The sequence below is a fragment of the Herpailurus yagouaroundi genome, unplaced genomic scaffold (genome assembly GCF_014898765.1).
Source record: "Herpailurus yagouaroundi ecotype Mexico unplaced genomic scaffold, PumYag 28, whole genome shotgun sequence".
Lineage (NCBI taxonomy): Eukaryota > Metazoa > Chordata > Mammalia > Carnivora > Felidae > Herpailurus > Herpailurus yagouaroundi.
The window spans coordinates 154,576,788-154,600,627 of NW_024412376.1; the positions used below are offsets into that span (position 1 = coordinate 154,576,788).

Consider the following 23,840-nt stretch of genomic DNA (forward strand, 5'->3'; position numbering starts at 1 on the left):
ACACACACACACACACACACACACACACACACACACACACACACACAATGGAATATTACTTGGTGATCAAAAAGAATGAAATCTTGTCATTTGCAACAATGTGGATGGAACTAAAGTGTATTATGCTAAGTGAAATAAGTCAATCGGAGAAAGACAAATATCATGTGATTTCACTCATATGTGGAATTTAAGAAACAAAACAGATGAATATAGGGGAAGGGAAGGAAAAATAAAAACAGAGAGGGAGACAAATGATAAGAAACTCTTAACTAGAGAAAACTAAGGATGGCTGTAGGGAGGTGGGTACGGAATGGGCTAAATTGGTGATAGGCATTAAAAGGGGCACTTGTGGGATAAGCACTGGGTGTTATATGTGATTAATCACTAATTTCTACTCTTAAAACCAATACTACACTGTAGGTTATAACTTGAATAAATTTTTGGAAAAAATTTAAAAAAAAAAGGAAAAAGAAACCTTTGGCAGGAAAAAAGCCTGCAGCTACCAAGAAACCAGAAGCATAGAGAAAGCCTGCAGAAAAGAAACCCACCATGGGAGAGGGGCCAAGATGGCAGAACAGCATGGAGGTTTGTTTTGTATCTCTCATCCATGAAATACAGCCAGATCAACACTAAACCATCCTGCACACCTAGAAAACTGTTTGAGAATTAACACAATAATCTGCACAATCTGACCACAGAACTCAGCAGGTACATGGCATGGAGAGGTAAACTGGGGGAGAGAGAAGCTGCGGAGGGAGGGCAGGGAGCTGCTTTTGCTTGTGGAGAGAGAACAGAGATGAGGGGAGAGTGTGGGAAAAGCACCCAAAAGCAGCTGGAGAGAAAGTGGAAAAAGTGGAAACAGCCACAAGGCTGAACAAAACAGGGAGAAAGGAGAAAGGAGAGGGTTTAAATTCCATTAAGACTCTATAAACAGGGGAGTGCAGAGTCTAAAACTCCACAGCTTGACCTGGTGGAGCTCTGGTGGGAAGAGAGAATCCCAGGAGCAGAGAGTGAAGTCCTTGGGGTCCTTGGGCCACACAGGCAGAGGTGGTTCCCCTGCTGGAAGGACATTTGGTAGAGGCTGTGCGGCCATCCCACAGGCAAAGGTCACAGCAGACCCCAGAGAACAACCACATTTGCTGGTTCTGGAACAAAGACGTTAAGGGTGAAGCCTGGCACCAGATGTATGTTGTGGTTTTCCATAATCCCTGAAAGGCTGCTGCTACATGATCGCATCACCTTTTTCTGGGGCAAGCTGGCACCGAGCCACAGTCTCTGGGAATTAGCAGCAGCACAGTCCTGCAAATCTTCCTGGGTGAGCTGGCACCTAGCCATTGCTTGGTGAGACCCTCCCCCAAAGGTCTGAGTGGGTCAAAGTCGCAGTTACTCAGAAGTGAGGGGTTGGGAAACACATCTGCATCCAAGATAAAATTCAGAAGGGAGGTGCTACCTGGCAATCTGATGGCTTGGTCATGGACAGGGTACAAGTAGGGAGTGGATGGAAGCCAGAGACAAAGGACTGGTGCATGATTGCTGATCGGGGAGAACAGAGTTCCCATACTAGAGACTGGGTAGCTGGGTGGTGCCATTTTCACCCCTCCCACACATGCGTATACGCACTTACAAGTACCACAACAATCCACCCCAGTAAATTAAGCAGCGCCATCTAGTGGATAATGGAGCCATTACACTAAGCCCCACCCAACTGGAACAACCTCGCTCTTCAGGAACACCACAAGTCTCTCTGCCTGCTTAGTTTACAGACTATAAAGTGCTTCATACTTTGACTGCTAGGGGAAAACAAGGTAATTTCAGTTGTATCTCAGTCTGTTCACTGGTCCATTTATTCAATTTTTTTCTTTTTTTGTTTCTTTTCTTTTTCCTGAATACAGAAAGAGAAAAAATTATTTTTATTTTCAATTATTATTAAAAATATTTTTCTTTAATTTTTGCTAATATATTTTTTACTTCTTTGTAAATTTTTCAAATTATATTTTGCTTCCATCATTTAATTTTATTCTAATTCATTGCATACATTTTTCAAATTTTCAAATGTTTTCCTTTTTTTTCCTTTTCTTCTTTTTTTCTTTTTCTTTTTTTTTTTTTTTTGTCTTTTCTTATCTTTCTCTTTTTTCTCTAATCTAGTAAGCCCCTTTCAACAAACAGACCAAAACACACCTAGGATCTAGCATCATTTGATTTTTGTGTGTGTGTTGTTTTAAAATTTTTAATTTTAATTTTTTTTACCTTATTAATTTCTTTCTTCCTTCAAAATGATGAAAGGAAGGAATTCACCCCAAAAGAAAGAGCAGGAAGAAATGACAGCCAGGGACTTAATCAACACAGATACAAGCAAGATGTCTGAACCAGAATTTAGAATCACAATAATAAGAATACTAACTAGTCTTGAAAACAGATGTGGAGATAAAAGAAGTAAAAGTTAGTCAGGATGAAATTTAAAAAATGCTATAACAGACCTGCAATCTTGAATGTTTCCATGGCAGGAAGGATGGATGAGGCAGAGCAGCAAAGCAGCGCTATAGAGGACAAACTTATGGAGAATAATGAAGCAGAAAAAAAGGGGGACTAAGACAAAAGAGCCCAATTTAAGAATTGGAGAACTAAGTGACTCATTAAAAAGGAACAATATCAGAATCATAGGGATCCCAGAAGATGAAGAGAGAGAAAAAGGGGTAGAAGGTTTATGAGAACAAATCATAGCAGAAAACTTTCCTAACCTGGGGAAAGACATAGACATCAAAATCCAGGAAGCACAGAGGACTCCTATTAGATTCAACAAAAACCAACCATCACCAAGGCCTATCATAGTCAAATTCACAAAATACTCAGGCAAGAAAAGAATCATGAAATCAGAAAGGGAAGATAACGTCCTTAACACACAAGGGAAGACAGATCAGGTTTGCAGCAGACCTATCCACAGAAATTTGGCAAGCCAAAATGGAGTGGCAGGATATATTCAATTTGCTGAATCAGAAAAATATGTACCTAAGAATTCCTTATCTAGCAAAGCTGGAGAGAGGAAAAGTTTCCCAGGCAAACAAAAATTAAAGGAATTCATGACTACTAAACCAGCCCTGCAAGAAATTGTAAGGGGGCTCTCTGGGGGAAGAAAAGGCAAAGAATGAGAGAGAGAGAGAGAGAGAGAGAGAGAGAGAGAGAGAGAGAGAGGCAGACCAAAAGCAACAAAGACTAGAAAAGACCAGAGAACACCACCAGAAACTCCAACTCTACAGGCAACATAATGACAATAAATTTGTATCTTTCAGTACTCATTCTAAACGTCAATGAACTAAGGGCTCCAATCAAAAGACATAGGATAACAGAATGGATAAGAAAATAAGATCCATCTATATGCTGTTTACAAGAGATCCACTTTAGACCTAAACGACACCTTCAGACTGAAAGTAAAGGGATGGGGAACCATCTATCATGTCAATGGTCGACAAAAGAAAGCTGGAGTAGCCATACTTAAATCAGACAATCTAGACTTTAAAATAAAGGCTGTAATAAGAGATGAAGAAGGGTATTATGTCATAATTAAGGGGCTATCCACCAAGACCTAACAATTGTAAACATTTATGCACCAAATGTGAAAGAACCCAAATGTATGAATCAGTTCATCACAAACATAAAGAAACTCATTGATAATAATACCATAATAGTAAGGGACTTCAACACCCCACTTAGAGCAATAGACAGATTATTTAAACAGAAAATCAACAAGGAAACAATGGGTTTGAATGACACACTAGACCAGATAGACTTAACAGATACATTCAGAACATTTCATCCTAAAGCAGTACTTCTCCAATACACATGGAACGTTCTTCAGTATAGACGATATACTGGGACATAAACTAGCCCTAAGTAAGTACAAAAAGATCGAGATCATACTGTGCATAATTTCAGACCACAACGCTATGAAACTCGAAATCAACTACAAGAAAAAGTTTGGAAAGGTAACAAATACTTGGAGACTGAAGAACATCCTACTAAAGAATGAATGGGCTAACCAAGAAGTTAAAGAGGAAATTAAAAAGTATATGGAAGTCAATGAAAATGATAATACCATAGCCCAAAACCTCTGGGGCACAGCAAAGGCAGTCATAAGAGGAAAGTATATAGCAATCCAGGCCTTCCTAAAGAAGGAAGAAAGATCTCAGATACACAACCTAACCTTATGCCTTATGGAGCTGGAAAAAGAACAGCAAATAAAACCCAAAAACAGCAGAAGACAGGAAATAATAAAGATTAGAGCAGAAATTAATGCTATCGAAACAAAAAAAAAAAAAGTAGAATAGATCAATGAAACCAGAAGCTGGTTCTTTGAAAGAATTAACAAAATTGATAAACCACTAGCCAGTTTGATAAAAAAGAAAAAGGAAAGGACCCAAATAAATAAAATCAAGAATGAAAGAGGAGAGATCACAACCAACACAGCAGAAATGAAAGTAATAATAAAAGAATATTATGAGCAATTATATGCCAATAAAACAGGCACTCTGGAAGAAATGGACAAATTCCTAGAAACATATACACTACCAAAACTGAAACAGGAAGAAAGAGAAAATTTGAACAGACCCATAACCAGGAAGGAAATCAAATTAGCAATCAAAAATCTGCCAAAAAACAAGAGTCCAGGGCCAGATGGCTTTCCAGGGGAATTCTACCAAATGTTTAAGGAAGAATAAGCACCTATTCTCTTGAAGGTGTTCCAAAAAATAGAAATGGAAGGAAAACTTCCAAACTCTTTCTATGAAGCCAGCATTACCTTGATTCCAAAAACAGACAGAGACCCCACAAAAAAGGAGAACGATAGACCAATTTCCCTGATGAACATGGATGCAAAAATCCTTAACAAGATATTAGCCAACCAGCTCCAACAATACATTAAAAAAGTTATTCGCCATGACCAAGTGGGATTTACACTTGGAATGCAGGGCTGGTTCAATATCTGTGATTCATCACATCAATAAAAGAAAGGACAAGAACCATATGATCCTCTTAATAGATGCAGAGAAAGCATTTGACAAAATACAACATCCTTTCTTGATAAAAACCCTCAAGAAAGTAGGGGTAGAAGGAGCATACCTCAAGATCACGAAAGCCATGTATGAAAAACCCAATGCTAATAGCATCCTCAATGGGGAAATACTGAGAGGTTTCCCTCTAAGGTCAGGAACAAGACAAGGATGTCCACTCTTGCCACTGTTATTCAACATAGTACTGGAAGTCAGTCTCAGCAATCAGACAAAACAAAGAAATAAATGTCATCCAAATCATCCAGGAAGAGGTCAAATTTTCACTGTTCGCAGATGACATGATACTCTATATGGAACACCAAAAAACTGCTAGAACTGATCCATTAATTCAGCAAAGTCACAGGATATAAAGTCAATGCACAGAATATGGTTGCATTCCTATACACCAATAATGAAGCAACAGAAAGAGAAATCAAGGAATCAGTCCCATTTACAATTGTCCCCAAAACCATAAAATAGCTAAGAATAAATCTAACCAAAGAGGAAAAAAATCTATACACTGAAAACTATAGAAATCTCATGAAAGAAATTGACGAAGACACACACACACACAAAATGGAAAAATATTCCATGCTCCTGGATAGGAAGAAGAAATATTGTTAAAATGTCAATACTACCCAAAGCAATCTACATATTCAATACAATATCTATCAAAATAACACCAGCATTCTTCACAGAGCTAGAACAAATAATCCTAAAATTTGTATGGAACCAGTAAAGACCTCGAATATCCACAGCAATATTGAGAAAAACAAAAACAAAAACAAAACAAAGCTGGAGATATCACAATTCCAGACTTCAAGCTGTACTACAAAGCCATAATCATCAAGACAGTGTGGTACTGGCACAAAAACAGACACTCAGATCAATGGAATAGAATAGAGAACCCAGAAATGGACCCACAAATATATGGTCAACTAATCTTTGACAAAGCAGGAAAGAATATCCAATGGAATAAAGACTATCTCTTCAGCAAGTGGTTCTGGGAAAACCAGACAGCGACATGCAGAAGAATGAACCCAGACTACTTTCTTACACCATACACAAAAAGTCAAAACGGATGAAAGACCTAAATGTAAGACAGGAAACCATCAAAATCCTCAAGGAGAAAGCAGGCAAAAACCTCTTTGACCTCTGCCACAGCAACTTCTTATTCAACACGTCTCCAGAGGCAAGGGAAACAAAAGCAAAAATGAACTACTGGGACCTCATCAGTATAAAAAGCTTCTGCACAGTGAAGGAACTACTGGGACCTCATCAGTATAAAAAGCTTCTGCGCAGCGAAGGAAACAATCAGCAAAACTAAAAGGCAACCAACAGAATGCGAGAAGATATTCACAAATGACATATCCAATAAAGGGTTAATATCCAAAATCTATAAAGAACTTATCAAGCTCAACACCCAAAAAACAAATAATCCAGTGAAGAAATGGGCAAAAGACATGAATAGACACTTCTTCAACCGACACACGAAAAAATGCTCAACATCACTCATCATCAGGGAAATACAAATCAAAACCACAATGAGATACCACCTTACACCTGTCAGAATGGCTAACATTAACAACTCAGGCAACAACAGGTGATGGCGAGGATGCAGAGAAAGAGGATCTCTTTTGCCTTGTTGCTGGGAATGCAAACTGGTGCAGCCACTCTGGAAAACAATATGGAGGTTCCTCAAAAAATTAAAAATAGAACTACCCTAAGACCCAGCAATTGCACTACTAGGTATTTATCCAAGGGACACAGGTATGCTGTTTCAAAGGGGCATATGCACCCCCATGTTTATAGCACCACTATCGACAACAGCCAAAGTATGGAAAGAGCCCAAATGTCCATCGATGGATGATTGGATAAGGAAGATGTAGTGTGTATGTGTACACACACACACACACACACACACACACACAATGGAGTATTACTCGGCAATCAAAAAGTATGAAATCTTGCCATTTGCAACTATGTGGATAGAACTAGAGGGTATTATGCTAAGCGAAATTAGAGAAAGACAAATTACCATATGACTTCACTCATATGAGGACTTTAAGATACAAAACAGATGAAGATAAGGGAAGGGAAACACAAATAATATAAAAACAGGGAGGGGGAAAAACATAAGAAACTCTTAAATACGGAGAACAAACAGAGGGTTGCTGGTGGGTTTGTGGGGGGGGTGCTAAATGGGTAAGGAGTATTAATGAATCTACTCCTGAAATCACTGTTGCACTATATGCTAACTAACTTGGATGTAAATTTTAAAAAAAAAAGCTTCCAATATCAGTCAAGAAAAATGCTCTAACTTTACATGTCTCATTACAATCAGTGATACTTTATTATCTATTATTTCATTTGTAGGTGGAGACATTAAGGCTCAGATGAGTTGTGACATGGTCAAAGTTGCCTGGAAAAGAAACAGATTTAGCCATGAAAAAGAAAAGAAAAGAATAGAAGCCCACCATGGAACTAAAGAAGCCTGCTGCATAAAAACTTAAATTTGTGTATTCCATAAAAGTCCAATCATTTTGGACTGCTAATTTTGAATAAAGACCTGATCGAAGGTAATGGGGGGGGGAAAGACAATACCTGACTGAAATAGTGCCCCCTTCAAAGTATTTTGCTCATAATAAAATCAGAGGTACAATAAGACCCACCAATAACACAAAATAAAACAGCAGCCAGGAAATTAAAGAGATGAGAGGAGAAAGATAGGGGGGAGGAGCAGACTTCTGAAGCTTTCTCAGGGGCCAAAAATCCTAGCCATTAAGATATAGAAAAGAAAAATGTAGAAAAGAGATCAGAACCCACAGATATTTACAATGGCCTGAAGAGCATTCACCTGAAGTGTGGGTGCAATGGAAAAACTACAGACCTTGAAATGAGAACTTGGGTTCTCAATTGCTATGTAAATGTTCTGAGCCCTTTATTCTCAGTAGTCCAAATAAGAAAATAATGCTCTCTTTTTCAGAGAGTAGATATGAGGATTATACAATACTATAGTATTGTATATAATAGTACAATAGAAGAGTAGCACTTGGCAGATAATCAGTAAATGATGGATACCAGTATTGGTAATATACTAAGTTAAGTGTTAGCTTAAGTTTCTGGTCTCCATACTCTATCTTTTTCTCAAGACCTGGTTGCTTTCTGTCCTAGTACACATCACTGGTTCCCAGATCCTTTGATTTGCTCCTTATCTGGTGAACCAATACCCCAATCTGCCCCTTATCATCCTGCCTCTGACAACAATAGAAAGGATGACAACATAAATATAACTGCAAAATGAATTAACAGTTAAAATTTATGGAGATACTTACTGGGCATGATACTAATAAGCCTTTTATTTATATTCTATCCTTTTATCCATGTATTGGCCCCACTGTTTTCTCATCATCTCCATTTTACAGATGGGAACACTAAGAAACAGAGACACCAATTACATTACCTTTTCCAAGACGATTTCCATTAAGCGGGGTGAAAGGATTTAAATTCAGGGCTTTATGATGCCAAATATCACCCTTTCCACAGCTATACCACTGCACCTCACAGACTCTAAGAACTCGTCCGTGCCTTGACAGATTCATGACTAGATAACCCATGCTTCTGGGTCAACAATTTCTGTGCTCAGGTGTGACAGATGGGTAGGGGCGAGTGCTCTTGACTCCTAAACAGAGAGTCCAGTGACAATTTCCACCCTGAGAACAGGAACTGGCAGGAAGACCCTATACTCTTTCTCAGAAAGGACAGTCTAGAACAATTTCCAACCTTCCATTGGACTCTTCAACCCCCATGGAGCCAGGCTTGCACAGGGGACCCTGCAGAAATTATCTATTTTCCATGGACATCTATTTCCTGCTCTCGGGCACTTCTACCCTCTCTTCAATTACTCAGATGGCAGTGTAGCAACTCAATCAGTGTGTTCCAGGAGGTCACACTTTGGGAAGAATCTTACAATGAATTACAATATCATTTTAGATCCCTAATCGCCCAATCAATAATTTAGGGAACAAAGGAAACATTTTCTGGGAAAGCATTAGCTTGAAACTGAAGAGCAGCTTCTCATCCCTTGGAAATGACACAATTTTAACAAGGGTGGAGTAGAGAGAGCCTGACCACTGCCTTTCATACACTCTTACTTGGTCTCCTTTCCTTCTTGCTCTTTCTCTCACTCCTTTTTCTCTCCTTACTCCTCTCCTCTCTCCTGTCTCCTCTCTCATGTCCTCTCTTGTTCTGTCTCCCCTGGCTACTGCTATTGCTGTTCCACATTTTTTCCTCATCCTGAATACTGTCCTTCCTGGTGCAGGAACTAATTAGTACTGTAACAAATCTGCAGCTATGAAGTATTCATTTTTCTTGGAAACAGATCAAAACCATTATCCACAATGTTGTTTAAATTCATTGTGAAGTATTAGTCACACTTAAAATTAAAGATTCACCTTAAAGAAATGGCTATAATTCAAATGAAAATTTTATTTTTTCCAGTGTGCTTAGCTGACTAAAAATATTTCATTAAAAAATGTCAAAATAGGGGCGCATGAGTGGCTCAGTTGGTTAAGCGTCCAGCTTCAGCTCAGGTCATGATCTCACGGTCCTTGAGTCTGAGCCTTGCATCGGGCTCTGTGCCAACAGCTCAGAGCCTGGAGCCTGCTTCGGATTCTGTGTCTCCCTCTCTCTCTGCCCCTCCCCTGCTCACACTCTGTCTCTCTGTCTCTCTCTCAAAAATAAACATTAAAGATAATAATAAAAAAATTTTTTAATGTCAAAATAGATAAGATTCTAAGAGTTCAAAAGCTATTTTTGAGAACTCACATGGTGGTAAATAATATATCCAACTTGTTGAAACCTTTGAATGATTTCCAAGAAACTACTTCAAATGCATTTTTCTCTCTCTTTCTCTAGTTGCTACTGATTGCAGGAGCACTAAAAAAAATCCATTTGGTTTGCAAACAAGCAATACTTCAAAGAAAAGTAAACTGACAAAGACTTTTGCCCCAGAAATCCTCAATCTGGGCTGAATTTGAGTACAAAGTCACAGCCTAAGAACCCAAGTGCTCCACACTTCTCCAGCCACCTCAATGATGATTCACCAAAGCAATGCAAAATTGTAACAGAAAGTAAGATTGTAGAAGACAGCCAGCATTGGTATTATCCCTGAAGAAAAGAGAGAACAGAGAACTAGCAATTACTAAAGGATAGATAATTGCCTTCTTTTTTCCTGAAGAAAAATAAGAAATTTGGATAGATCGGTGATATCAGCTGTAAAAGTATCCCCACATCCCAGCTGTCAACCTGGCAGACACCTATAAATCCCTCTAAAGCCTGCGGATCAGGAGATTAGACTTGTCACATAAGAAAATCCCTATTTGGAATCCTAGGTCTAGGTGATCTTCAAAATCTTTTTCAGATGTAAAAAAGTCATTAAAACTAGATTATTTTCTCAGGTTTCCATGGCAAAGGTAATGGTGGAAACCCAGTATCCTGATTTCTAGATCAATTCACATTAATTGATATTGCCTCTTCAGGTCCTACTCCCATCCACTCTACCCAAATTCTCTGGTCAGTTCTCAGTCCATTCCCCAGGCAATGATCTCCAACTCCAGTTGCATCAAAATCACCTAGATGCCTGTTAAAACACAAATTGTTCAGCTCCACCCCGAGAGTTTCAGATTCAGTAGGTCTACATTCACCCAAGAATTTGTATTTCTAGAAAGTGTTATGAGATAATTCTCCACAAGTCTAGCGTTTCCTCACATCTTGCAAGCAGAGTCACTGGCTTCCTTTTTTCTGGACTACCTTCCAAGGATTTTGTATAGTGAACAGCCTTAGGAGATAGACAGTAAAAGGCAGGTTTATTTATATCCTGTTTAATAAAGATAACCATGTTGTTCTCTAGGGCAAAGTTCAGGAAAACTTACTGTCCATTATAAATGATCATGATTCCTTAAGCTCATGATTCTTCTCCTTTAATACCAACCACTTTTTGTGCAGGCATTATCTGGCCCTCCTGCCATTGCCCTGTGAGAATTAAGGCTCTGGGACTGATATAAGCACTTTATATATGACATATTTTAATTTATTTATAAGGCTTTTGTCTACATCTCCTTCTCAGTATATTTCTTGAGTTCCAGGATTCTTACTGTGCCCACTCCTCTATTGTTCCCAGGACTTAAAACAGAGTCAAGTACATAAAAGGTACTCAGTAAACATTTGTTGAATGAATGAATACATGAAAAGGAAATGAATAATAACCCAATAAGTTTGGCACAATTCAACTCTATTTTATAGATGAAAAAACAAGAAGTTGAGTAGGTTTGGATAACTTAGCAATAATCACAGAGCTAGGAAATTATAAAGCTGGTATTTGGACCTAAGTGTCTGATTCTCCCACCTAAACTTCTAATCACTATGTTCTACCATATGTCTGTGAAGAGAATTAGAACAGAGAGTGGATACCAGTAGGTCCGTCATGGCTACTTGGTAATCCCAATGATTGTTTTCTCCTTTCTACAGAGCTACTTTCTAAATTTTCTACCAAAAAATATAGATATAAGTATTTTACATATGTCTATATATGAATGTATATATATATATGCATGTACATACATATATATGTATATCTATGTGCATATATATATATTTTTTTTTTTCATAATGAGAAAAATTTTATTTTTAAAAAATCTAAGGAATGGACTTATTTCAATGATGCTTCTACCACCAAAAATACTTAAGAATGTCTCCTCTGGAATTGAACTCAGAAATAGTGAAAGAGGCAGACAAGAAAATGATTCTCCATACTTTGTCACACTTCATTTTGACCCCACATGGCTTTGCCCCCACTCATCCCTTCATTTAATTATCCAGACCTGCTCTGATTCCAAAAAGTATTACTTTTTTTCCAAAATCAAATTGTCTCTTGTGAACAAAGATTTGCAACTCCTGAAGAAGTTAAAGGAAGTCAATATAAACTCTAAGTAGACAAACCACACCATAGGTTCCAAAAATACTCCTGAGCATCTTTGGTATAGGTGGCCTAGTCTCTGGAGCCTATTCATTTAAACATGATCTACACTTATTTCCAATATATGAGTTTCAAAAGCCAATATCCTGAAATCAAGGTCATAGCTCAGGTTTTCCTCTATTATAATTCTTTGAAAAGTGATTGTCCTCTTGTCTGCAACTCTATCATGATGACAGCTAAGCAAGAACCCCCATCCCCACATTCCCTTGCCATGACAGCCCAGAGCTTATTGGAAACACAAAGGAGAAGCTCTGCCTCCCACAGCAGTATTTGGACCCATGTAATTTAGATTCACTAAGATAATCAGTGTGTGATCATTAAAAGAACACTGTACTGTTTACAGTTCTCAAGCATTGGGGACATTCTCCTTTGTTCATTATACTCAATTAGAAATTTGAATTAAGGTTTCCATTAAGCAAACACTGATCTCTTTTCCCATGTTTATTGTGGAACAGAAGCCAACAAGCCTCTTTAATTCCTTTCCAAGTTCTGTATATGAGTTGCATTGCTGAGAACAAGGTTGGTAATATAATTGCTCTCCCTCTGTGTGTTTGGGCCACTTGGTAGGAGAGAATACAACTCAATCAAAATTCTATCTTCTGAAAATCATTATAATTTTTCAATCTTATTTACTTAAAATTTGGAGATACATTTGTAGAATTTTGAGAAAATCAAAATATACTTTCTGAACATTGACTTTATAAATAATCTTATGGTATGGTGAAAAAAACGTCACTTTGGAAATCAAAAGCCTGGATTCATGTCTCAGTTCCACTTACTAGCTGGGGGACCTAGGGAAAGCTATTTAATTCCTCTGAGTTGAGGTTTTCTGACTGGTAAAAAATGGATTTATAATACCAGTGCAGAATACCTCATAAAATTATTATCAGTATCAAGTGAGATTATATATATATATATATATATATATGTATATATATATATATATATATGAAAATGCTGATAATGTTTATTATTTAGAATTAACAATCACATAATCATTGAAGGTAATCTTCAAAGACATACCTAATTTTTAATTTGATGCTCCTGAAATGTTTCATTATAATACAGTCTAATGTCTCATTGGAACATTTAATCTATCAACAAAGAGCATAATAGGAGGACAGTTTCTATTTAATCATGCAAGAATAATTGTAATGAGAAGGTTACACTTGAAACATCCAGTCCTGTGGGTGGGGGAAGGGGATGTATTATGCTTCAGCTTTCAAATTCACAGAAATGGATCCTTCCTTTCTTGTGTGGCATTTCACAATGTTTTTGTCCTGGGAAAGGGGTGGGGCAGGAGCTGTAGAAAGAGGGACAAATTGGAAAGGTCTCATTTCTTTTCAATTACTATAGCCAGACTCCAAGGACATCATTCACAATGGGTAGTACAAGGAGACGCTCCCTCCAGAAAACACTTTAATTATCAGCTGCTGGCATGTGTCCAGGAGGGAGCTGGCTATCAGAGGCTGGGAGGCTGGAGCAAGGCTTTCAACCGGCCAGATTCAGAAAAGGGAATACCCAGGGAGGGACACAAAGTAATTACCATCATCAAGAACAATTGCAACAATACTGGAGTTGGGTTCGGGTTGTTCACAAACAGGCAATTCCTTTTGTGCAGACATTTGTGTTGACCCCCTTGTACAGACGCTCCAGAAGGAAAAAAGCAGGCTATAACCTTTTCCTTCTTAATCATCAACATTTAGCAGGGTAAATGTCATCTGCTGTCTGACTTTTCATTAACCATATAAAATCCTGGGAAACGGTCTCTGCATTTACAGATATGCTTCTTTTTTTTTTTTAATGATTTCCTCTACTTCTTTCCGTTTTGTTTTAAAAACCAACTATTTCATCTGCACGCCCCCGTCCCCACCCCCACCCTCCCCACAGAGATTGTTGGAGGTGGCACTTCTGCAACCTCCTCATCAGAAGTTTCTGAAGGCAGAATTATTGAAAGCAAATTGGGTAACTACGCTAACGAGACTCAATTTAACTGTCATCAGGAAATTATAAAATAGCTTATCAGAGATTGAATGTGAAGGAAAGACCCCGAGGATTGTCATTTAAGAAGCAGTAGGTTAAACTGTGTGGGGAAGATTTCCTTTAGCTCGTTAGTACTTGAAGTCACAAGCATTTAAAGATCTAAGACACACCAAGGGAACAAGCCAGCCTTCGGTTCTCCTGCTGGAGAGGGTGATTAGCTGGAATTAACAAGAGCACCACTAGGGATTTCTTCCCAGATCAATTCAAACAACAGAGTTACCCTGACACAGAAATCTTAGGAAACAGTTAACCTGGGTTTGCAACACTGTGTGCATGCCATGGGAGGAGTGTGTACGTCTGGCATTTTCTCTCTGCAGAGCAGAATGTCACTGGGAAATTATTGAGATAAAAACACATCCACCCTGCACCTGTCAGAGTCATGTCGTGATGAGAAAAATTACCCCATGGTGCCTGGTTCTGTGGATGTCTCCATTCTATTCCCCAGCCTGCCAGTCACTTACTTGTAGCTCCATGAGCAAACTCCCCTAGGCAGGGTTAATGGTTGGGGGAGGAGGGTGGAAAGCCATCAGTCAACTATTAGCTTTAGCAAGCATTTCACCAGTCAGATTCATTTTGTTTAAGCTGACAGTCACACAGTGTAGGACAAGAGCCACTTCCAAACTGCAATCTTAGATGGTCCCCATCTAGGCCTGGGCCTGATCTCTATAATGTATTAGATGCACTTCTCAGTAGATGGCATTAAAAACAACAAACCCATACACAAGGCCCACCACAAACCAGCTCCCTGAGGGGAAGAGACAGTTCTGATTAAATAAAATTTTAGGCTTATGATTTCAATTTGGCGGAGTCCTAGATTTGCCATTAAATATATTCCTAGATGAGATGGGGCTTGCTATCAGGAAACCTGAGTCTGAATCCCAGTTCCGCCACAAACTGAATGACTCTGGGCTAGTCACCCAAGCAATGGAACCTTATCTCCAAACATAGAGATAATGAGAGGACCTACCTCACAGGAGTAGAACAGGCATCAGCCTAAGCAGTGTATTTCAAACACACTGGAAGTCATGAAGCAAACTGATACTTTACTGAATGGATGCTCAAACCAAGATTACCCTGATAGTAGCCCATTAAAAAATAATAACGATTATGTAAAATCAGGAAATGGGATTTTTGTATCGTAAATTAATCCTGTCTTCAAAATAAGCCAGACTACAGACTAGATAAAATACATTTTAATTCACTAAATATCCCAGTTCACTCCAGATAATACTATTAGAGAGTACAGCGTACCTATCTGTGTTTTTGGCAGAAAGAAACTGGCTATTCTTAAAACAAAAAGATGTACTAGAAGTTTATCAAGGAAACACAAAATTTAAAATTGTCAAAATCAGACTTTAGATATGACAGGTAACAGACTCTCCTGGACCAAACTTTAATAAGGCTCCTCTCGGTCCTGTTGTCAAGTAGTCCTCAACCTTGGTCCCTGTCCTGTCTTTGGCCTGCCTATACCAGGAATCCTGGTAGGTCAGTTTAGCAAGAAAAACTCCTGATCCTTGACGTCTCATCTTTGTAATTTTCCATCCACTGACCCCATCTGATCCTGCTCCTTGGCTACAAATCCCCAGCTGTCTTTGTTGTATTCAGAGTCCAGCCCCATATCTCCCTTCTATTTCAACAGCCATGACCTCTATTGCAATAATCTTGAATAGAGCCTTCCTTAACCTTTTAACAAGTGTCAGACAGTAACTTTAATACATGAAAGAAGGAGGCAGCATGGGATCAAGAATACGAACACCTGTGAACAGGAATTGTTTTCTCTCCCACTGTGAGTATCACCATGACACCTCCCAACTTCTCCTGGCCTTAGGAGCACTTGCAAAGTCCTGTATGCAAAGTCCTGTATGGAAGTCAGGTATGTATGTATGTATTGGCTCAGACTAGGTTCCCTGCCCAAGCCCTGGCTTCACCAGGTGACGGAAAGAGAGACCACTTTCTCTCTAGATTCTGTGGACAGAGATGAAGCAGGTAAGGTGTTTTCAAAATAGAAAGGATTAGATGCTGAGCAGCCAGAAATGTTAATTCTGTTGCTGCTAGCCACTGGGTGTGGCCCATATGCCAGAGAAGAAGGTGAAGAGTTGTTATGCCCAGTGTTACAGATCAGGAAACTGAGACTCAGATAAATTCAGTGCCTTTTTCAAAGATTATACATCTAAGTACTATGACCCAGGTCTGTCTGGCTTGATCTTTCCACACCATTCAGCTGGCTCCCATATAAACTGATTTAACCACTGAGCCCAGGGCTGAATGAAATAGCAAATAAGAAAAGAACTTGTAAGGGCTCCTGGGTGGCTCAGTCCTTGAGCGTCTGACTCTTAATTTCGGCTCAGGTCATGATCCCAGGGTCATGAGATCAAGCTCTGAGTTGGGCTCCATGCTGGAGCCATGAGCGTGGTGCCTGCTTAAGATTCTCTCTCCCTCTGCTCCCCTCCCCAACTTGTGCTATCTCTCAAAAAAAAAAAAAAAAAAAACCGAAACAACTTGTAAACCAACGTAAGAGGAAGACACTGATGAGAAATAAAATCAGGGTCTCCTTTTTCTTCTGTGAAAACAATGCAAGGTGTCTCCTCCTGTGCCTCACACAGAGGAAAAGTGGGAAACAGCATTGTCTCACATGGGCATGCATGCACACTGCCCACTGTTGCAGAAGCTGTACCCCACCCTTGAAGGAGGAGGCTGTGCATTATTGTCTCTGTGCTGTGTGAACCTCACTGCCCCAAGATGCTGAAGCTCCCTGTGCCATGAATGTTTATGATTCCTATCTGCCAAGCACCAATGGAGACCACCTTGACCGGAGGAGGATGCTGACCAGAAAAGGCTTTGTGCCCTCCTTGCAGATTTTTCATACCTGCGAGCCAATGACATTCAAAACAATAACAGAAATTACTCATTGTGTGTTTTATTTCTTAGTATTTCAATGATTTTTATCCATATGGAGCTGGACAATGGAGTAAATAATAATAATAATTTGAATTTCACGTCTAAAAACCTTTCATACAAAATTATAAATATTTTTTCTTTCCAACCCTCCACGCAGGGTAGAATAATAAAGTATAAAGATTAAAAATAAAAGCCAGGCTATGGGGCACCTGGGTGGCTCAGTCGGCATCCAACTTTGGCTCAGGTCATGATCTTGCAGTTCATGGGTTCAAGGCCCACATCGGGCTCTGTGCTGATAGCTCAGAGCCTGAAGCCTGCTTCAGATTCTGTCTCTCCCTCTCTCTCTCTCTTTCTCTCTCTCTCTCTCTCTCTCTGCCCCTCCCCTGCTCATGCTCTGTCTTTCTCTCTCTCTCATAAACGTTAAAAATAGAAAAGAAAAAAAAAAAAAGCCAGGCTAGAATCTTTGCCCAGCAACCTATTAACAGAATATCTTGGAGAAAGTTACTTAACCTCTCTAAGCCTCATCTTCTCCATCTGTAAAATGGGGATAATAATGGTGTCTACTTCATAGGCTATTATGGGAACTCAGCACAGTACCTGCCACGTAGTAAACGTTAAATAAAGAATAATTATTATTATCTTCATTTTACAAAGGACAACCTGAAGAAATAAAGTAACTGCCAAGATCATAGGCAGCAACAAAGACTTAAATTGTCTTTTGATTCCAAATACGAATCATTTTCCATTGCACCTTGTATTTTCTGCCCAACTTCCTGCTGGCTTTTACACACACACACTCTTGCTGTTTCATATTTATTCTTGAATCTACTATAATCAGTAAAGAAGGTAAGAGATTCTGCTCTGGGCCCAACCGGTTTGCAGTGGGAACACAGGTCATAGGTCTTATCCTCCAATGAGAGCCACCCTTAGCTGGGCACATCTCTAGCATCGTCCTCTTCCTTAGTGTTCTGTTAGGGATGTGTTTCCAATGTCTGTATTTAAGAACTTCTCAAATTTCTATCTCTGTGTGACCTTGTTCATGAATTCTTCACGTTTACTCCTCACTGGGTGAGGAAGGACTTCTTTGCCTAAGGGCTACTGTCACCCAACATGAGATTCTTCATCTAAGTACAAAACATAACCATGACCCATAGATTCATGAAAGTAACAGGAAAAGAAGCTCAGCCAAGAGACACAAATGCCACACCTAAGAAATCGAGGACGCTTATGTCTTCATGTGGGAAAACAATCCAACTACTGAATGAGCCCACAAGATGGGCAAAATGCAGGCAGAATTAGGGGTTTGAAATAAAGGAGAATAAAATATACTCCCTTTTTACACTGCACCAGAATCCAGCCACACCTGGTGTAAGCCCTGAGAAAACTAGAAGGTGACTTGATTATAAATTGTCAAAAATTATTAGATCATTAATTCTAATATATATATATATACACACATATAAATATAAATATATATGTATTGTGTGTATATATATATATATATATATATATATATAAATGTGGGAAATACATGTTCACTGAGGGGAATGTACATCTCCTGCAGAATGTCTCAGGGATGCCAGCCCACCCATGCAGGGCCGGTTCTCTGATGCACAGGTGACCACTCCCCCCAGCTGCTGTTTCATATTATGAGGCTGAATTGTGTCTTGCAAAGTGCAGGGACCTTGAGGTCAGACGGACTTACACTTAAATTCTGACTCAGCCGTTTAGTAGCTGCCAGGGGTTGCTTTGTCTGCATGAGCCTCAGTTTTGCCATGGGTAAAAGGGAGAGAGTTACACTTATCTCCCAGGATTGTGTAGAGATTAAATTAGCATAAACCAACTCTGAATCAATAAATGTTACTTTTATTCCAAATATTAGAACTTAAAGTGGATGTATTTTGCATCTATGACGTGCATTACCTTTTCCCAAACCCTTTCATTATTATTATTTTACTTTATCATCACAATCCTGTGAAATAGATAGATAAAATTAAGCCTATTTAACATGGGAAAACTAGGCAGAGAGGTTATTTAGAGTCGCCCGAGGGCACAAGCCAGCTGGTGACAAAGCTAAGCTAGATTCTCGTCCTTTGATATCCTGTCTATTCTCCTTTCAGCCTCCTCTAGGTCTTTCTGACTTTATACTTGAACACGTTTCCACCTGGACAAATCTCCTAGGTACTCAGGTCCCATGTGTTTTCTCTTCCATTTTCTTTTATTCATTCACAACTTGATTCTTCTTTGTACATATATTACATCCCCTCCATAATTTATTTAGAGGGAAATGATTAATACAAGTGCTAATATAAATTTCTACTTCCCTTCAAAATATCCCCCATCTCACAATTCCTTCCAAGGAATGTTTCTAGTATTAAAAAAAAAAATATGTACAATTAGACAACCATATGTTAAAAGGTATTTATCATTATCTTGGCATGGGTCTGATCTCAGAGATTTATTTCAAGCTGAAAAATTTTAGGTGTTAAAAAAAAAACTTTGATGAAACCAATTAGTAAACACACGTATCTAGTATCTTTAATATGCTTTGATTTAATCAAAATAGAAATCAAATTAAATTCCTGTACTCAAACTAAATTTTTTAGGGTTTAAGTAATAATAAAAAGGTAAAATCAAAATACTACAATTTAATGTAATTTTCTAATCATGTTTCTAGGCTCCCAGAAGGACATTTGGCAAAATTATATGTAATACATGAACTGTTTACAAGTTGAACAAGATGTCCCATTGGTCAGGCTAAAAGTTATAGGGAGATGAAATAGCCTAACATTACTTGCCATATAGGTAACACTCACTAAAGGTTTATTATTTGCCAAGTATAGTACTAAGCCCTTTACAGTACACTGGTCCTTCTTAAATGTACAATTGCATTAAATAAAGGAAACTGAGTCGCAGAGAGATTAAGGTAGTGGCTAAGGGTAAGAATCTCACTTCAAGTAAGTGGTAAAATAGAGAACTTAAGCCCATTATCTCTCTGAAAGTTTTCAAAACTACATACTCCTGACTGTATTTATTCAGTAATTTCATCCACAAGTATTTATTGAGACCTCTGAAGTGCTGTGTGGAGTTCAAGATTCTGGTGATAGAGGACTAAGCAAGAAAGGCGAAATCTCTGCCCTCCTCAAACACATTCTTTTGGGAGCAGATGGAAAATCAATACATGAACTAATGAACAAGATCACTGCAGATGGTGATAAGTGCTATAAGGAACAGGATGATGAGCCAAGGAGTAAGAGATAAAGGCAGCTGACAATTCCCATGCACAGTTCTTGAAAACCCACACTGGAGAGGTGACATTGAAACCAGGTCCTGAACAAGAAAGTCACCTGACAAGAGAGGGCTGGAGGCGAAGTCTTCTGAAAAGCCATGCCCAGGAGACCTGCTGGGAGGTCCGAAGAACAGAAGCAAGGCCAGGGCAGCTGGAACACAGCATGGGAAGGGGAGTGTGGTGGGAGCTGAGGTTGGAGACAGACAGGACCTAGTCCCACGACAACATGCTGTCATGTAAAAAGTAAAACATATGGTCATAAAGAACCCACTACCCTCATGCAAACATTGCCAAGAATTACAGATTAAAAGATATTTACGTCAAACATCTTATAAGGGATTTAGCCTGCATATCAGTATAATATGATTATTATATTTTTATATTCAGGTCAGAAAAAAAATTTCACTTTCAGCACTGTAAATCAGTTTTGGCTTGAGCTATTAGTTATGTTATGTGGGGACTATTAAAAACTTAAAGTAAGCCTCTGCCTGCTGCCCCACCCCCAACTTTATTGAGATAAAGTTGGCATGTAACATCTTATAACTGTAAGGTGTACAACATGTTGACTTGATACTCTTACACAGTGCAATATGATTACCACCATATGTCAGCTAACTCCTCCAATCACTGGGATTTAATTTACAAATTCACGGAGGACTTTTTGATATTATTAATGTATTTAAAATAAATTTAAAATAAATGCTGATGCATCACTATTTATTCAAGTCCTTGGATTTTATTCCAACGGTAATGAGAAGTCACTGGAGGATCTTAAGCAGAATTTGTTCATGTTTTTTATAATAATCTCCCGGACATACTCTCCTTCCCCTTACTTACTCCACCACTTACTAGCTGAGTGAGCCAACCAATGACCAGGTCACTTAATTTTCCAATTCACCTGGCTGGCACTTCTCTCCCACACTCTGTCTCCATCACAAAGATGACACCAGCTCTTAGATATATGGTGGCCCTTCTCACCTCTGGGCCTTTCTTTGTACATGCTGTTCGCTCTATATGAAGCACTCACTCTACTTCCTACTTCTCTTTGTCCTGTTGGGCAAGTCCTATCATCTAAGATTGTGACCAGCATCACCTCTGCCCTCATACTCCAAGGCACAGTTACTCCATTCTGAGCTTTGGAGATTTCTTTTTAATTGTGTATATTTTTATTATAAAAGTTTTATAATCTCTTGAAAAAATACTGAGAAAAATGAAAAAATATATAAATATAATCCTCCTACTGCTCTTATGCAAATACAGCTTTAAGTTAAAAGGAAGCTAACATTTGCAGAGTACTATTTATCCACATTACAAAGCATGGCTATCAGATGGACTGTCAGGAGAGGAAAATGCTGTGTGGACAAGTAAACACCAATGGTTTCTCAAAGTGCAAGATGCTTCACACTACAGTCTGCAGTGTATAAGCGACTCTGCTCTTAACTCTTTTCTTCCTTCCTTCCTTCCTTCCTTCCTTCCTTCCTTCCTTCCTTCCCTCCCTCCTTTCTTTCCATTCTTCCTGAGGCATAATTCACATGTAAAAATTCACATTTTTAAAGCGTAAAATTTAGTGGTTTTTAGTATTTCACAAATTCTGCAACTGTTTGCAAACTGGTCCCTGTACTTGAAAAGCAAGGAGAGACCAAACAAAGAGGCTACTCTAGATTGGTAGGTAGCAGTTTTAATAGGCATGGGAACTTACTCGGCTTGCTTTGGACAGCCGCAATGGCTAGACTCTTTAAATTTGATAGAGACCTTAATGAGGCTTAGTCAGGTATATCATCCAGATGGTCTCAACAACACCTTACTTTCTTAAGGCTGCATCCTTGAAAAGGACCCCACTGTGGGAATGGTGCACAGAACATATATTCTAAGCACAAGGTGGGGGTCAAAAGCTTCTGATTTGCCTGGGTCCAGCTCCAGGGTCAACCGGTGGTCATGTCCTCTCAATGTCCTCCTCGAACAGCAACTACCACCACTATCTAATTCCAAAACCTTTCATCAGCCCAGAAAGAACCTTATACCTGTTAGCAATCCCTCCCTATTCCTACCTTACCCCACCTCCTGGCAATCACTAATCTAGTTTCTATTTCTATGGATTTGCCTTTTCTGGATATTTCATACCAAAGGGACCACACAGTATGTGACTTTTTGTGTCTGACTTCTTTCACTTAGCATACAGTTTTCAAGGTTCACCCCATACTGTAGATTATGTCAGCACTTTATCTCTTCTTATGGCTGAATAACCTTCCATTGTACAGATCTGCCACATTTTGCTCTTCTATTTATCAGCTGGTAGACATGTGGCTTGTTTCCATTTTGGGGCTACAATGAATAATGCTGCTGTGAACGCTCATGTACAAGTTTGTGCGTGAATGTATGTTTTTATTTCTCTTGGATATATACCTAAGAGCGGAATTCCTGGATCATATGGTAACTCTTTGTTTACCCTTTTGAGAAACTGTCAAACTGTTTGCTAAGTTGGCCGCACCATCTCCGCCAGCAGTAACGAGAGCTCTAATTTCGCCATATTCCCACGACCATAGTATTGTCCATTGTTTTTATTGCAGCCATGCTAGTGGGTATGCAGTGGTATCTTGCTGTGACTCTGATTGACATTTTCCTAATGGCTAATGATGTGGACCATTTTGGATGCATTCATGCTTACTTCTTACTTTTCCAGGTTGTAAATTGATTTGTGTTTATGTCTGTCTCTCCCCTATATTATGAGTTCCTCAAGAGTAAATACAGTGTCGTTTTGTCTTTGAATCCCCAGAAACTGAAATAAACAGATGAGTGAACAAACTAACAAAAGGACATAAGACTTGAGGAATTCCAAAAGGCCATGCTGCTAAAATAACTAATACATACATAAATACATAAATAAGTTAATTCATGAGTTAACTAAAAGGAAAGATATAGAAAGAAAACAAATATACTAACACAGTGGAAAAATTCAGACAAAGGAAAGAAACCTCTGTTAAGATTGATCTAAAGATGAACATTTTGACTGATATTTTAAGGAGTAGTAAGAGACAGTCAAGCAAACGACCAAGGAGAAGGGCACCCAAGCAGAGGAAAGAGCTGTGCAAATGCCTCAATACATAGCAAGAAGATAGATGATAAATGGAGATGCTATCCAAGAAGTGAAGAGCATCAAACAAATGAAACCCTATCAATACCAATAAAGGTTTCTATCTGTGGTGGTCATTGGGACTGCTTGAAATGTTTGGTTCTCTCATTCAGTGAGATGTGATACAACAGCTGTTCTCCACCAGTTGAATGCAAGAAAGGCCATTACTTGCTCTGACCCATAAAAGCTGAGAGGCCAAAGATATGGGTCACTTCCCCACGGAAATTTGAAGAACCAGCATAGGATTCAATGCATCTGTTTGCCTTGCCTCAGTGATTATGGAAGCCTAGGATAAAATAGAGCCTCAACTGGCCTCTGATATCCAGAGCCCCTAAGCAGACTGTATTAATCTGCTTGGTCTGCCATAACAAAATACCAGACTAGTGAATACACTGAGTGACT

The 23,840-nt window shown here is 38.9% G+C and overlaps 1 pseudogene; it reads left to right on the top strand.

Annotated features, from left to right (window-relative positions):
* Positions 1–23,840, top strand: part of LOC121042582 (60S ribosomal protein L4-like) — a 110,179-nt pseudogene that overhangs the window by 8,152 nt on the left and 78,187 nt on the right.